This window comes from Zootoca vivipara, chromosome 9 (assembly GCF_963506605.1).
Source record: "Zootoca vivipara chromosome 9, rZooViv1.1, whole genome shotgun sequence".
Lineage (NCBI taxonomy): Eukaryota > Metazoa > Chordata > Lepidosauria > Squamata > Lacertidae > Zootoca > Zootoca vivipara.
In genome coordinates this window covers 9,759,249-9,774,095 of record NC_083284.1, presented here as the reverse complement: position 1 = coordinate 9,774,095, position 14,847 = coordinate 9,759,249, and the positions used below count along the sequence as shown (strand labels likewise).

General features: G+C 47.2%; 1 protein-coding gene across 3 annotated transcripts in view; it reads left to right on the top strand.

The window, feature by feature from the left end:
• Positions 1-687: 687 nt before the first annotated feature.
• SLC4A4 (solute carrier family 4 member 4) overlaps positions 688-14,847 on the top strand; it is a 191,034-nt gene continuing 176,874 nt past the window's right edge. Inside the window, exon 1 of one of the 3 annotated variants that reach the window (XM_035103066.2) lies at positions 688-1,330. The gene's annotated coding sequence lies outside the window, so the exon portion shown is untranslated. Of the gene's footprint in view, positions 1,331-1,377; positions 1,466-14,847 lie in introns of those variants that run through there. The other 2 variants (XM_035103068.2, XM_060278361.1) reach the window with 2 other exon arrangements.

The following is a 14,847-nucleotide window of genomic DNA, read 5'->3' as shown; positions in this document are numbered from 1 at the left end:
GTCCCTGGCTCTTTAGAGCCTATCAACTTCCTTCCCTCCTGCCTCATGGCTTTCAAAATTAACCTTTAGAATCATTGCATTTTGTACGTTTTCCAATTCTAATTACACTCATTACAAAATAACTCAAAATTTAAATGAATATAGAAAGGTAGAAAACTTCTCCTTACAAGTCTTCAGATAACCCTGCTAGCGATGTTAATTGCTTACAATAATCTTTTAGATATGATATAAATTTACTCCGGTCCTTTTGGAACACTTGATCAGGCTGGTTTCGGATTTTTCCTGTCAGCTTCGCCAGTTCTGCAAATGGAAGAATAATAGACTCATAGAATTGTAGAGTTGGAAGGGGTCCCCCGGGGTCATCTAGACCAACCCCCTAAGGAAAAAGCTGCAAATTCCTCCACAGCCCCAGCCAGCCTGCCTTCCAGCGCAATCCCTCGCCCGTTTCCACAGAGCAACGGGACTCCAATTCCCAAGGGGGGGAAAAAAACCATTGCAAAATTCTCCTGGGAGCTGCTTCGAAAGCACTCTGAGCGGGCCTGAGGGGGAGATCTAACGCGGCCGGAGGTTAGATCTCCCGACCGAGTCGAGGAGGCCGCGTGGCTCCTCCTCCTCCGGCTGGCCGGGGCCCCCGTGACGCTTCCCGGCGGCGAGAGCGCACCAGGGCTGGCAAGGGAATGGGATCTGGCGGGAGGAGGGAGAAGGAGGTGGGGACGGGCGGGAGGCGGTGCCGAGGCGACCGAGTCACTGCTTTAAATCTTGGACGGGCGAAGCGAGGAAGCTCCCAGCGCTGGAGGCTGCCGGGTCTCTCGCCGTCTCCGCCTCTCTCCCGCGCTCTCGCTTGCCGCCTCCGCCTCGGAGGAGCGCAAGGAAAGGGCGCTTCTGGGGGGCTGCTCCACCCGCCTTGGCGCGCTCGGACGTGAGGCGAGGCGAGGCGAGGCAAGCGGGCAGGGGGCACGACGCGCTCGCCTTCAAGGGAGCCATTGAGCGAGCGGCGACCCACGCGCTCCCTTGCTCCTTCCTGGAGGGGACGGACTGACTGGCTGACTGGCTGACTGACTGGGCTGCGCTTGGCCGCTGCTGGCGCCGGCCGCCCCTCGCGTCCAAGTTGAAGCGACTTTCTTCCCTTCCCTTCCTTCCTTTCTCTCTCCCTCCGTCCGTCGCCGGGCTGCGCCGAAGCAGCTCGCCGCCCGCCGGCGTGTGAGGAGGGAAGGACTCCGGAGAAGGCTCGCCTCGAAGGCTTCCTCTTCTGCTGCTGCTTGCTGCTGCTGCTCCGGCAGCCCCGACCAGCCGCCGCGCTGGAGGAGAGACGCAAAGGAGACCCCCGGAGGTAAGGAAGGCGACGGGGGTGGGCCGAGGAGCGGAGTTGCCCTCTCGTTACCGCTCGCTTTCCTTCCCGCAAACAGCTCACCTGCTCCCACCACTTGACGCTTTTCTTCTTGCGTTCTCACAACCGCCCCGCGAGGTAGGCTAAGGCTGGGAGAAAGTGTCCAACGAGCGAGATTCGTGGATGGAAGGGAGGCGAGATTGGAAGCAGGGTCCCACCAAATCTGTTTTGACGCTCTTAAGGACTACATGAAAATAATTTGGGGTAGTGCTTTTTTTTTTTTTAAAAAAGGTGCTGGTAGACACCATGAAGTTGTTGTAGTAAAAGTGCCACACTTTTAAACATTTTTTTTTTTGGCGGGGGAAGGTGCCAGTTCTACATACTCTTGAGACCCTCCCCAGAAAAAGTACCCGGTTCAGGACAGGACTTCTTCACAGTTCGCTAGACTTGGAGAAGAAAAGTATTTTTAAAAAAATATTTCCTCGTACTTATTTATTTATAGCCTGGATTAAAATAAAGCAAAGCTTTTTGCTCGGGTCTGCTGACAAGGTTTAAATAATTGACAGGCACAAAGTGGGGAAAAGACCGCAGAGGGTGGAATGATATTGGTAGTGGTGGAAATGGGAACATAGGAAGGACTGTAAAAATGTATGCCACAGAGCATGTGCATAGGGCCCCCCACGCCACATCTAACTTCCATATATTGGGAAGTGACCGCTGTACAGGCAATGGGGGTAGATGATTAAAAGTGCAGGATTTAGAGGTGTGTGTGTGTGGGGGGGGTTTCTTGTTTGGGCAGGAGGGGCCATAGTTTAAGTTCTGAAATACGGTTCTGGAAGGGGTGTTGTGTGTTCAGACTTGTCCGAAAGTTGCGCATTCTTCTTGCTTACAATTGCCCACTCTTCTTGCTTACAATCAGGTGTGATCATGGTTACTTAGCTGAGAAAGGCAAGCACTTTGCACATGCTCCGGGGAACTCTCTTGTGAGGCTGAACCTGGGCATGGAAAGCATCAGTGCACATAGCTAAGGTTTGGTGAGTTCTGGTTAAAATGAAACTCTGCAGAGAGCCAAACCTGACCCAGTGAATTTTGGGGCTTGAAGGAAGAAGAGGAGAAAGGGCAGTATTTGAGAGGTCTGGGAAGAGCAGTGGGAGTGCAGAGAATCTCAGGAGTTGTTTAGGGACTGCATAAAGGTATGATGGGGGACCCAGGTGGCGCTGTGGTTAAACCACTGAGCCTAGGGCTTGCTGATCAGAAGGTCGGCGGTTCGAATCCCTGTGACGGGGTGAGCTCCCGTTGCTTGGTCCCAGCTCCTGCCAACCTAGCAGTTCGAAAGCACGTCAAAATGCAAGTAGATAAATAGGAACCGCTACAGCGGGAAGGTAAACGGCGTTTCCATGTGCTGCTCTGGTTTGCCAGAAGCGGCTTTGTCATGCTGGCCACATGACCTGGAAGCTATACGCCGGCTCCCTCGGCCAATCATGCGAGATGAGCGCGCAACCCCAGAGTCGGTCACGACTGGACCTAATGGTCAGGGGTCCCTTTACCTTTAAAGGTATGATAGATGAACTGCAAGGTAATTTGGCAGTAAGGTGAAAAGAGTCAGGGAGAATTTCAGCACTGGTTGTCCAAAGAGAGCAGCAGGGCTTAGTGGTTTGGGATATAAGTTGTAGGGTTACTGACGAGAGGCTAGGCGTTTGGGGGTGTGGGCTGGTGGGGTAAGATTGACAAGGGAAGTAGTTTGGAAAGCAATGCTGGAGTTTGCGTTTCAAGGGCTGCTTGCTTGGAGGCAAGAGAGAGCGAGTTGCTGGATCTGCAAGGATAGTTTGCCCAGAGGGGGATATGTTTAGGGTGAGTGAGACAATTAGTATTAGCTGAGACAGGGAAAGGGAATTATTTCTCGCTGTTGTGGAAAGGAAGCTGGGAGATATAATTTGCATAGTGGAAGAGAGTGATAGAGTAGCATTGAGGTTTCTATCAAGACAACCAATGGGGATCTGTGGGAGGATTAGAGGTTTTTTTTTCTGCTTCAGGTGGCCAGCAGATGGAGTTTGTTTTTGATAGAGGTCTCTTGTGATACAGGAACACTAGATGTGGGAAATAGTAGGGTCAGGTCAGAGAGACTGCAAAGGGAGTCAACTCTCTGTGTTGGAAACTGAGCACAGCTGGGGTGGAGCAGAGGACTTTGGGGCAGCGAAGTATAGGGATGGGGCACATTTATTTTATAGCCCCATCCTTTACTGTCTCATAAGCAAAATGGAAGTCCTTTCCCCCCCACAGAATTAAAGATCTAAACTAGCAAGTTGTGGAGGTCGGGGAGCACAGATACTATTAATATGCCAAGGGAATATTTGGATATGAGGTTTTGGGGTTGGAAGCATTCAGTTTATAAGCCTAGGTAGACAAGGTACTGAAAGTTGAGGACTAAGTTACATGTTTCACAGAGTTGTGTTTTGCTTTGCCTGTGCAATTTTTTTTTTATTAAAAACATGAAAAGTAGTCTCTGGAGGTTGCTACTGCAGACAGTAGCAGGCAGGAGCAACCATTTACTGTAAATATTTTCCCTCCTGCCATTCACCCCTTCAAAATCACCTCTCCCGGCTGCGTTTTTCCATGGCGAGGGGAAGAAGTTGAGGACCTGGGTCTTTTTCATTTGTAGGGGAAAATCCACTTATGGAGTGTGTGATACTGAGCACAGAAATGGCTTGGGGGCGGGGGGAGACTAAACAATCTTCCCACCAAGGTTGTAGCTGGGACCACATTGCATGATTCAGAACACACATCTGTGCGTAATCCATGGTTTTGACTTGACTATGGTTTGGGGATATCAATGGCAAGTTGGGTGCAGTTGTGTTACTCACATGTGGAGCAGCTGAGGAAGGAGGCAGTGGGAAGTGATGAGGGAGAAAAATTGGGGCAGTGGGCTTGGAGGTTTTTGCGTTGTGAGATGGGGATATACATTTGAGGCTTTGGGAAGAGGCACATTAAGAGCTGGTAGTGACTTAGCTATCGACCGGCGTACTTATTTGCCAGAACTACCACCATCTATTGCTGCTAGTAAAGGTAAAGGGACCCCTGACCATTAGGTCCAGTCGTGACCGACTCTGGGGTTGCGCGCTCATCTCGCATTATTGGCCGAGGGAGCCGGCGTACAGCTTCCAGGTCATGTGGCCAGCATGACAAAGCCACTTCTGGCAAACCAGAGCAGCACATGGAAACGCCATTTACCTTCCCGCTGTAGCGGTTCCTATTTATCTACTTGCATTTTGACGTGCTTTCGAACTGCTAGGTTGGCAGGAGCTGGGACCGAGCAACGGGAGCTCACCCCGTCACAGGGATTCGAACCGCCGACCTTCTGATCAGCAAGCCCTAGGCTCAGTGGTTTAACCACAGCGCCACCTGGGTCCCTATTGCTGCTAGTAGAGCCCTGTAAATTAAGTTTGCAAACGTAACTAGCTTGCCTTTCCACCGACCTACTAGCCTGCTGGCGATAGGCATACAAAATGAAGAAAATAAAGCATTTTTATACTGTGTGCAGAAGAGGGACGGATTTCTCTATCCCTCCTCTGCCAGTCTGCTCAGTGGCCTGCGCGCGCAATTCATTCTCGCCTGTTTCAACCAGGCTAATGCTTATTTTAAAGGCTCCGCTCAGCGAAAAGCATGGCTAAAATGTATTTCTGGAACTCTGTCCTGCCTGTAGTAATTATCTTCTTACCTGTCCATTTCCTCCAGTTTTCACCACTGTGGCAAATAAAGGTTTCTGTCGGGAATTGCAAGGTTTGGGCTTAAACAAAGGAAAGAGCAGAAGGGTTGGACACATGTTTGTGGTCTGTAAGCACCAGGCACCAAGCTCAGGCCCTCCTGAAGGGTCAGAAGTGTGCTATGTTGACACTGTTATTGGCTGGGCAAAGAAACTGAGGGGCGGCGGCACTAGGTCAGGCCATGTTTCTAACTCACAGCCCAGGTGCTAGGCCACACAATCGCCACATTTGCAAAAATGTGGGGTGCGACCATTATGTGAACTATTATTACTAAACAGTCTTTGCATGTTAATGCATCACTGTACAGTTTAGCTGTCGTGGGAAGATGCAGGTCTTGCCATATCGCGTGCCTCACCTATGGCAGCTTCGCCCGCCTGCCTGCTCCCTTTGTGCCTACAGAAATGTGGTATACTGGCAATGTGCGAGAGATAAATGCGTATCCATAGGCTACTGGTGCATACATTGCTGCTCCATTTATGTGGTGAGACGACCGGAATTATACCAGCGATGAAAGGTAATTAACCCAATTTTGGGACTGAAAAAACAGGGTGTGACGATTCTGCAGTGGCGATGATGAAATACGATACTGTGTGAATCTTGCCCATGCATCTGGTGGAGAAGTGTGCAGGAGAAAAAAAGACATCTTCCGCTATGTCATTTCTGCTGCTCTGAACCAGCCTTTTCCAACCTTCTTCAAATGTTTGGAGCTTTCAGTTTCCATCACCCCCAGGCAGCTCAAGGTGTAGGGAAAAGGCAACTCTAAATGCTTTTTTGTACCAGTGTTTAATTGCCGCCTGATCCCTCAGGTAAGAAAGGCGATGATGATCTTGCCAAGTGCTGATCTCCCTCTTAAAGCAAAACAGCTCTAAGCTATGCAGACTGCTCTCCAGTTCTGATTTTTAAAGTGCACCCTAGTAACCTCGGTGGGATGAGAAACAGTGAGGTTTTCATGGCCCACTTCTAGAAATAACTCATGCAAACCAGACACTCCTTCATGTAGTACCTGTCTGTGAGAAAGGGATAGATAGTGTATATATTTGTTTGTTCAGAGGTTTGATTGGGCAGAAATAGCACAAACCTAGGCCCTTCATGTGTTTCCTTGTAAGAGAGAGGCTTGGAAGGTGGCAAAGAGGCAGGGCCTTTACGATTGTGGATCCTTCTGTGCCCGTGAAGTGCTCCCTCAAGGGACATCTGTCTGGTGCTGACACTAACATCTTTTTGGCGCACGGTTAGGACATTCCTTTTCTCCTGGGCATATGGTGATGTTTGATCCAGCTGAGTCAAAAGTTCTACCTTAGTTCTACTCTGGATTACTGAGAAGTCATTCCCTGCTCACTCCCCTTGCCAAGGCTTTATGTATTGATTCAGTTGTTTACATTTTTGATAGATGTTGCTTTTAAACTTGACTGTAAGTGCTTAGAGGCTAACGCAACAACAATAATAAATAATAAAGCAGATATGCTGCTCAACTCATTTTTCTTTCGTATGGGTTTTGCTTCTCCCCTTTTACTCAGTCTTCACCAACCTAATGATCTGCAAAAGTTTTGGGCTACCAATTCACATCATCAGCCCCAGCCTGAGTCTCAGGGCCTGTGCATCTATAGAAAGAGCAATTTTTTGCAGTGTGCATATTATGCCAGTTTGGATGGCTGTAGAAACTATTGCATTCGATTTGCGCATCTGAAATACAAAATTCACATGTTTTCCCTGCGCTGTTCAAAATGTTGAGCCTTCTTCAGTTCAGGTGGCTTAGTCTGTTGAAAGGTGGTATGGAACCTACACCTGCTCCTCTCTTCACCTGCTTAATATTGCATTTCCAGTTCAGTCTAGCGTTGAGTTTTCATTTAGAAAAAGAACAACAGCGGATAAACACAAAACCATTGTGTTTTTAAGGACTTGGTGTTGATTAAATCGGATGAAGTGGCATCGGCTCCCCATTTCTAGGAAGACGTGTTTCTATAAGGCATGTAATATCCAATTAATCTTACACTGTGCTAAGAGGAAATATTGCATGCCCACACTATAGTAGAATTAACTTCTTGCACAACCTTCCCTTTGCTTTCTTGAAATAAACTTCCTGCTAATCCTGGTGTGCTCTGTTCCCTCTTTTTTGGCCTGCTAAACTTGGTGTCTTAGCATCCTTTTGTTCTCTGTACACCCCCCCCCCCCCGATCACTATAGTGTTGTAATAAGCCTGCCTTTTGTTTGCAATCTTCTTCCCTCCTTTCCTTGCTTTGGTTTTCACTGGTTGTGTGTTCGCCAGGAGACAGGATATGTGAGTGGATCTCCATTGCACATAATGTTTCTTGGAACTGAAACTTCTCCTTTTCAAATCGTGTTAGGGATTAGGTAAGCCTTTAGCTCAGTATTTCTTGCTTTCATCACTGTACAGTTTGTGACACAGCCTATTCAACTTGAGTAACCTGTGTTTGCTTATTAATACAGTGGAACCTCGGTTTATGAACACCTCGGTTTATGAATTTTCGGTTTATGAACACAGTGGACCCATCTGGAACGGATTAATTCATTTTCCATTACTTTCAATGGGAAAGTTCGCTTCGGTTTATGAACGCTTCAGTTTATGAACAGACTTCCGGAACCAATTACACCCATGCTTCAGTTTATGAACGCTTCAGTTTAAGTACTCCGTGGACCCGTCTGGAACGGATTAATCCACTTTCCATTACTTTCAATGGGAAAGTTCGCTTCAGTTTATGAACGCTTCAGTTTAAGTACTCTGGAACGGATTAATCCACTTTCCATTACTTTCAATGGAAAAGTTCGCTTCAGTTTATGAACGCTTCAGTTTATGAACAGACTTCCGGAACCAATTGTGTTCATAAACCGAGGTACCACTGTACTTGCAACTGCTCTTGATCTAGAATCTTATCGGGCATCTTGCACTTTGCTCTTTCCTATTCTTGTGTGTCATGGTATGATTTGATTGAATATAGATTGCGTTCCTCTGCTATATGGGCTAATCTCCACAAAGGCCTCCCCCCCCCCCGAAATCTGTCGCACTATTAGTGTGACCAAGAGACAGAACCTAACATTTGGCCCCTATCCAAGTGCCCAGCTTTACTTTCTCCCATATAAGTCAACGTGGAAAAGCAAAGCCCTGCACAGGGGGAGGATATTGGATGGGTTGGAAATATCTGCTACCTCCCCCCTACTGTGCATCTCACATATTGGCAGAGCTCCTTCAGGGGTTCCACAGAGGCACTTGACTTTACTCTTCAGGTTCTTGCAATATACAAACTTCCCTCCATTCTTATCTGCATTTGATGGACGTTTTGCTAGGCTGTTCAGAATTCCTGGGAACTGTGAGTTGGCATAGAAGGGTGGATGAGGGGATCTAATGAAACATTTTTAACAGGGGGCAGAGCAATGAATGCTGTACAGGTGGCCCATTCTCCCCTCTAGCTGCTTACTGGGTGGCCATGATGTGGTTCCCCTGGGGGAGAAGCGGTCGAGTGCCTTCCCCACTCAAACACACATGCCTGATGTGTGATGGTGGTCATTCCTTATGAAGGCCTTTATGTATGATGGACATCCGATTCATTTCACTCTTCCCCATAAAGCAGTAGCTGGAGCATGTGGATGAGGCTTATGCATGTACAGAAGGCAGGTGTTTCTGTTCCAACCTGTGTTCATGACCACCAGCGCTGTTTCTCTTCTGCTGCTGTTCAGTTTCCACCAAATACTACATTATTAGTCTTGCTGTCTGCTGTTTAACATAGGTTACGTAACGTATGTAATTATTTATGTAAGTTGCATTCATCTCGCATAAAGGAAACACCGAAACAATGTAAAGAAAGTAATTATAACATACCATTTGCAGATTTTAAAACAGCAACAATGTTAATGGACACCAATAGTCTGTTCTTGTCTGATTTCAGTTCCCGACCGTACACAAACTGCAACAATTTCTGCTCCCTTTTCCATTTTCACCACAATTTTTTGGGCTTCCCATTGCAAGTTTGCTATTAGGGGCTAATGCCCAGGTTTGCTTTGCAAGCCAACCCCTCCACCTGCTGCCTCGGTCACTTGTCCTGCCTGTCTCCAGTGTTTCTCTCCCCCTGGAGCATACACAGTCTGTCACCAGCATGACAGTGGACTAGAACAAATATAGCATAGAGAGACATGCACTGCGCATAGCGGGGAGTGGAGAGGAAGAGGCAACATGCCTGAGGCCAGCTTCCAATTTGCAAACTATTTTATGTAAAAATTTCCAGAGGGGGTAGTAGCCATGTTAGTCTCTTGCAGCAAAACCAGCCAGAGTCCTGTTATACCTAAAAGACTAACAAATTTATTATGTCATAGGCTCTTTCATGGACGGAAGCCCAGTTTTTCAGATGCGTCTTTAAGTTGCCACAGGACTCTCTGATTATTTAATGCATGAAGCCTGCTGTATAGCCTGCAGTCATAGAATCATAGAGTTGGAAGAGACCACAAGGGCCATCCAGTCCAACCCCCTGCCAAGCAGGAAACACCATCAAAGCATTCTTGACATACGCCTGTCAAGCCTCTGCTTAAAGACCTCCAAAGAAGGAGACTCCACCACACTCCTTGGTAGCAAATCCCACTGCCGAACAGCTCTTACTGTCAGGAAGTTCTTCCTAATGTTTAGGTGGAATATTCTTTCTTGTAGTTTGAATAGTCAACCACGGAAAAGCAATACCGCCTTTTGGGTATTGGGTGGGTGTGTTCTCTTCTTTCAGTATTTAAGAAATCACAAGGATAAATTGGGCTTATTACATGTCAAGCCACTATTTCTCATTGCTACTATTGGTATCGTAGTAGAACTTTGGCTGCAAAGCACCCACACAGTGCTGTAGAACAGCAGAAGAGGCTGCAAGGCTTTCAGGTAGGAGCAGGGTGGAGACAAAAGCCCCTAGCATATCATTGCCATTGTAGGCTGGCACTGCAGAAAGGCTTAGGCTTACATGTGTTTTTGATAATGGGTGATGCAGTTTGGTTTCGCGTGTTCAGGACCCACCTAGTTGCTGGCAGATCCTGTCAGCATTCCATTCAACTGATAAGTTTTGACATTTATTATTTTTAATTTTTGCTAGTGCACGGCAGATATCAAGATTTAAGTATCCCATGTTATCCCCACTTGCTGATTTTGCATAATCTGAAAAGGGGTCAGTAGGATTTAACAAGCTACTATAGAATATAAACCTGGTTATTCCCGCCCCCCCTCCCGCTCCCTAATTCCCCGTTGTCCAGTCTCCTTTGCTGTTGTGTTTTCATTGCTTACGGTGTAGGTGTTCACAATGGAATCATAACAAACAGTGCAACTTCTGTCAGGGAAGTGAAAGGTCAGTTTGGATGGGAGAGAAATGAAATCCACATAGGGTGTACTGAGGGTACTTCCGGGAGAAGCTGCTATGTAGTTGGGATGACTGGGATGTTAGAAGCAAAGAGGTCAGGAATTTTAAGGAACAGGGAAGGGTGAAAAGGAGCACTGTAGGCCGAGAAGCAGGAATTTGAGAGAAAGTTAGTTAGAGGGGAAAAAAGGATTAACAGGAAAAGCCAGGATTTTTTTTGGGGGGGGGGAAGGAAACCTCACATAGGACCTGGGACCAGGAAAGTTTGTATTGTGTCAGCCATGGGGCTGGCAAGCAGAACTGAGGTGGAAAAGAGTAAGAAGTGGTCTGGAAGTCAGGGGTCCTGTGAACGAAGCACACACATAAGCAGGTAGCAGTGGGAAAATGGGTTGGTGGAGGTAGCAGATGCCTGAGAAAGTAAAGAGCTGAAGGCACACCGGAGTGGAGAGAATTAGGAGCTGAGGAGGTGAAGAGCCTTCATTCTCGACATGCATTTTCTTAAGCGAGTGGCTTTGCCGCACAGGTCAAACTTATAGATACCCTGGTGAGACAACTTACTTAAAGATCCTTATTTGTTTGTAAAGAATGTTGTTCTTGAGCTTACCTGGCTGTTAGTGAGGGCGCTAGAACCTAATTGGAGAAAGTTTTGTTGCAACAGCTGCAAGTCAGGCTCGACTCCCCAGGAACATTCTTGCTTTCACATTTGAATAGGTTCATCGATAACGGAAGTAGGGCTAGTGGCCGCGAATCAATTGATGCTAATTAATATCTGTGTTTTTTTAAGAAAATCATTTTTATTAAGGATTTTCTTAGTTTACAAAGATAAGAGCAATGTCTCTCTTAAGATTTTTACAATTCAGTTTCGTTTGTTGAGACATTGGTGAGGGGGGGGGAAGGATAGTAGGTGGAGGGAGGGTGGGTGGAGTGGGGTGGGTTTTTTCTTGTCAGCGACGTTTGCATAGGTTCTCTGTTGTTCGCTTGTTTTAATTAATATCTGTTAACACTTCGGGGCTATGGTAATACCTGATGCTAGGCAGCTTTGAAAAACCAATTTAATAGACAAAATAATTTCTTTCTTTTAAAGAGGGAGAAGAAGTCCGCCGAATTCCACAAGTTCTGCTCAGTAGGGAATAAATATTCCTATCAAGTATCTGGTTCATTTAACGAGGAGTTAATGAGGATAAATGGATGCACTGGCCTTGGTAATTGCTACCATCTCCATTTCTCTTTAAGTGCTTCCTAATGGTTGCATTGTTTGAAAGAATGTGTAAATATTGACAAGAAATTAACGGTTTGCTTGGTTAAAGCAACAGCTCCCGTGTCTGACCATCTGTTGCTATTAAGACAGCCAGATGTCAGTGTGTGCAGAAGTACAGAAATGAATTGGCTTGTCCAGCATTCGGCCAAGGGTTTGTTTATGGAAGTCCAGTATCCAGGATCACAGTTAGAACATAGCACCGTGGCCTGTAGACTCCACACCTTCTCAGTTTTCAGCTGAATGAGATTATCGTGTTGCTGATAGCTCCTACTGTACAATTGAGAGAGGAGAGGCGAAAGCTCCTTTTCAATATGCTCCTTCTGTTCTCTGACGTAAAATACGTCAAAACTGCCACACGATTGGCGCAGGAACTTTCTCTTCACAACGCTTTAAGCCACTTCTAACTAGAAATACAGGAAATCTCTTTTTATGGTGGTGTTGGGGAAGAAACTTTCCTCTTTAGTTCCTGGAGGGTTCCTGTCCCAGCATAGCAAATTTGGTTATTCAAACTGCTTAACCAGTATTGATAAGGTCAGGTTCCCTCCCCACCCCGTGTGGTGTAGTGTTGCCTGATGACTCAGTGAGCAGCGCAATATAGGAGATTTAGTGTGTGTATGTAATGGTAAAGGTAAAGGAACCCCTGACCATTAGGTCCAGTCGCAGACGACTCTGGGGTTGCGGTGCTCATCTTGCTTTACTGGCCAAGGGAGCCGGCGTACAGCTTCCAGGTCATGTGGCCAGCATGACTAAGCCGCTTCTGCCAAAACCAGAGCAGTGCATGGAAATGCCGTTTACCTTCCCGCCGGAGCGGTGCTTTCGAACTGCTAGGTTGGCAGGAGCTGGAACCAAACAAAGGAAGCTCACCCCACCACGAGGATTCGAACCGCCGACCTTCTGATCGGCAAGCCCTAGGCTCTGTGGTTTAATCCACAGCACCACCCATGTGTGTGTACAGAGGGCTTTTAAAACCATTTAGCACATATTTGGCCCTTTCATAAGCTTCTGTGCCTGAAGTTTCTTGTGGGAACTTCATTGGTAACCAGGTCCTACAGGAAAGGATTGCAGCTATTTTTGGAGTTATGAATATTTCTTTTATTATGGTTTCTTGGAAATTTGTTTCCCCATAGCCTGATTGTATGACAATTGTGTTTGAAGATCTGGCAATGTGTAACTTTGGTGCAGAAGAGGCAGTAGTACGGTGTGGGGGGGGGAACACACACACACACACACACACACACACACACACACACACACACACCTCCAGGCCAGGGGCTGAATGTGGCCCTCATGTCAGGAGCTAGCCAGCAATAAATCACACAGTGTAAGTTGGAGTTAACCCTTTATTAGCAAAGACACTATTAGCACAAGAATGTCAGGTCTAACGAGCACAGCAGCTCGTCACTGGTAGGTCTTGCCCCCATGAAGCAGTTGCTGAGATGGAAGGTGTCTGCCTCCCCACAGCTTCCTAACGCCCCTCCTCTACAGGTTCCCCCCCCCCCAAAGCAATTGGAGACTGTGCCTATGTGAAGCCAACCTCTCCTCCACCCTTTTAATGCCTCTCTTGGTTCTGGGAGACCAGGAGGGATGGGAGCTTGTCATAGCAGCTTGTCACACCTGTGACTCTTCACCAGCCAGACTCATCTTTGCCTCTTGGCCTCCCTCTTCTCGTACTTCAGCTTCTGCCTCTGATTCTGGACTTCTCTCTGCCACAGACTCCCCCAGCTTACTAAGGCCTGTTATCTCTTCAGCTTCTGACACCTCCTCCCAACCTTCTCCCTCTGACCACTCGTCATTGTCCCACCACCACTTCCAGGGTTCTGAACCTTCGTCCCTTGGTGGTTCCTCAGCTAGCTCCATTCCTTCGCATCCAACCAGTCCATGACACCCCCAGGCCTCTGTCTGGCCTTTGGCACTCTCCCCAGGTCACACAGCCACTCCAACCACAATGGATTTTCCCAGGTCACATCCCTTAGTGACCTTGATTTGCACTCTCCTTTTGTGTCTTTGCCAGACTGGAATGTGTGCTTGAACTTTATATTCCTCCTTGCTTGCCCGATTGGAGGATAGAGAGGTTGTGTGTACCCACTTGTTCCTGTGGCCCAAACCACCTCTAGTATTCAGCCCTAGTAAGTTGCCCATTAGGGAATGTTGCCCCCAGGTGGAAAACACATTCCTCACCCCTGTGGTAGGAAGAAGAAGAGGAGTTTGGATTTGATATCCCGCTTTATCACTACCCGAAGGAGTCTCAAAGCGGCTAACAATCTCCTTTTCCCTTCCTCTCCCACAACAAACACTCTGTGAGGTGAGTGGGGCTGAGAGACTTCAAAGAAGTGTGACTAGCCCAAGGTCACCCAGCAGCTGCATGTGGAGGAGCGGAGACACGAACCCGGTCCCCCAGCTTACAAGTCTACCGCTCTTAACCACTACACCACACTGGCTCCCAAGTTGAATATCCGCCTCACAGTTTATGGAGAAGGGTTGCGGCCTATTCTTCTCCCTGATGGGATGACTTTTCCATGAATGTGGGGATTTCCTCCCCTTAAACGGAGAACTCAGACAAACTTTATCCCCTACCTGCTCCCTGGTATGGCATTGTTCAGACAGTCTGTTGTCTAGGGCTAGGCGATAACTGACTCCCAACATGGTGATATATCAGCAGCTAAACATGATGATATACCCATATTTCACGATGTCTGAAATGAGGATGGAGCTATGTAGAGGCATTGGCTGGTTTCACGGTTTTCCCTGCATTGTGATTTTTGCATAACACCCACCCTGATTTGTGATATAATTGACAGGTTAAACATTAAAATGATATCATGGTATGGACTTCAAACCATTTTTGGACAATATATCAGCATATCTCCCAGCCCTACGGTATATCTATGCATGTATTAAAAAAATATTTATATACTGCCCTTTATGGTTTACCAGGGCAGGGTGCAGAGCAGAAAATAAAAACAACCAATAGATACTAAAATACTCCATCAACCAAAAGAAACGGCTAAAAGCCACAGAGCAGGCGGGACCATTTCGCTGCATTTCACCTTTGACCTGGCCCTTAATCTGCAATATAAATGTTGGTCCTGATCCAGCTAAACTAAGCCCTATTGCATTAATGGAGCTTATGTATGTTGTGACTGTCTTAAGTCCTGTTCATTTCTATGA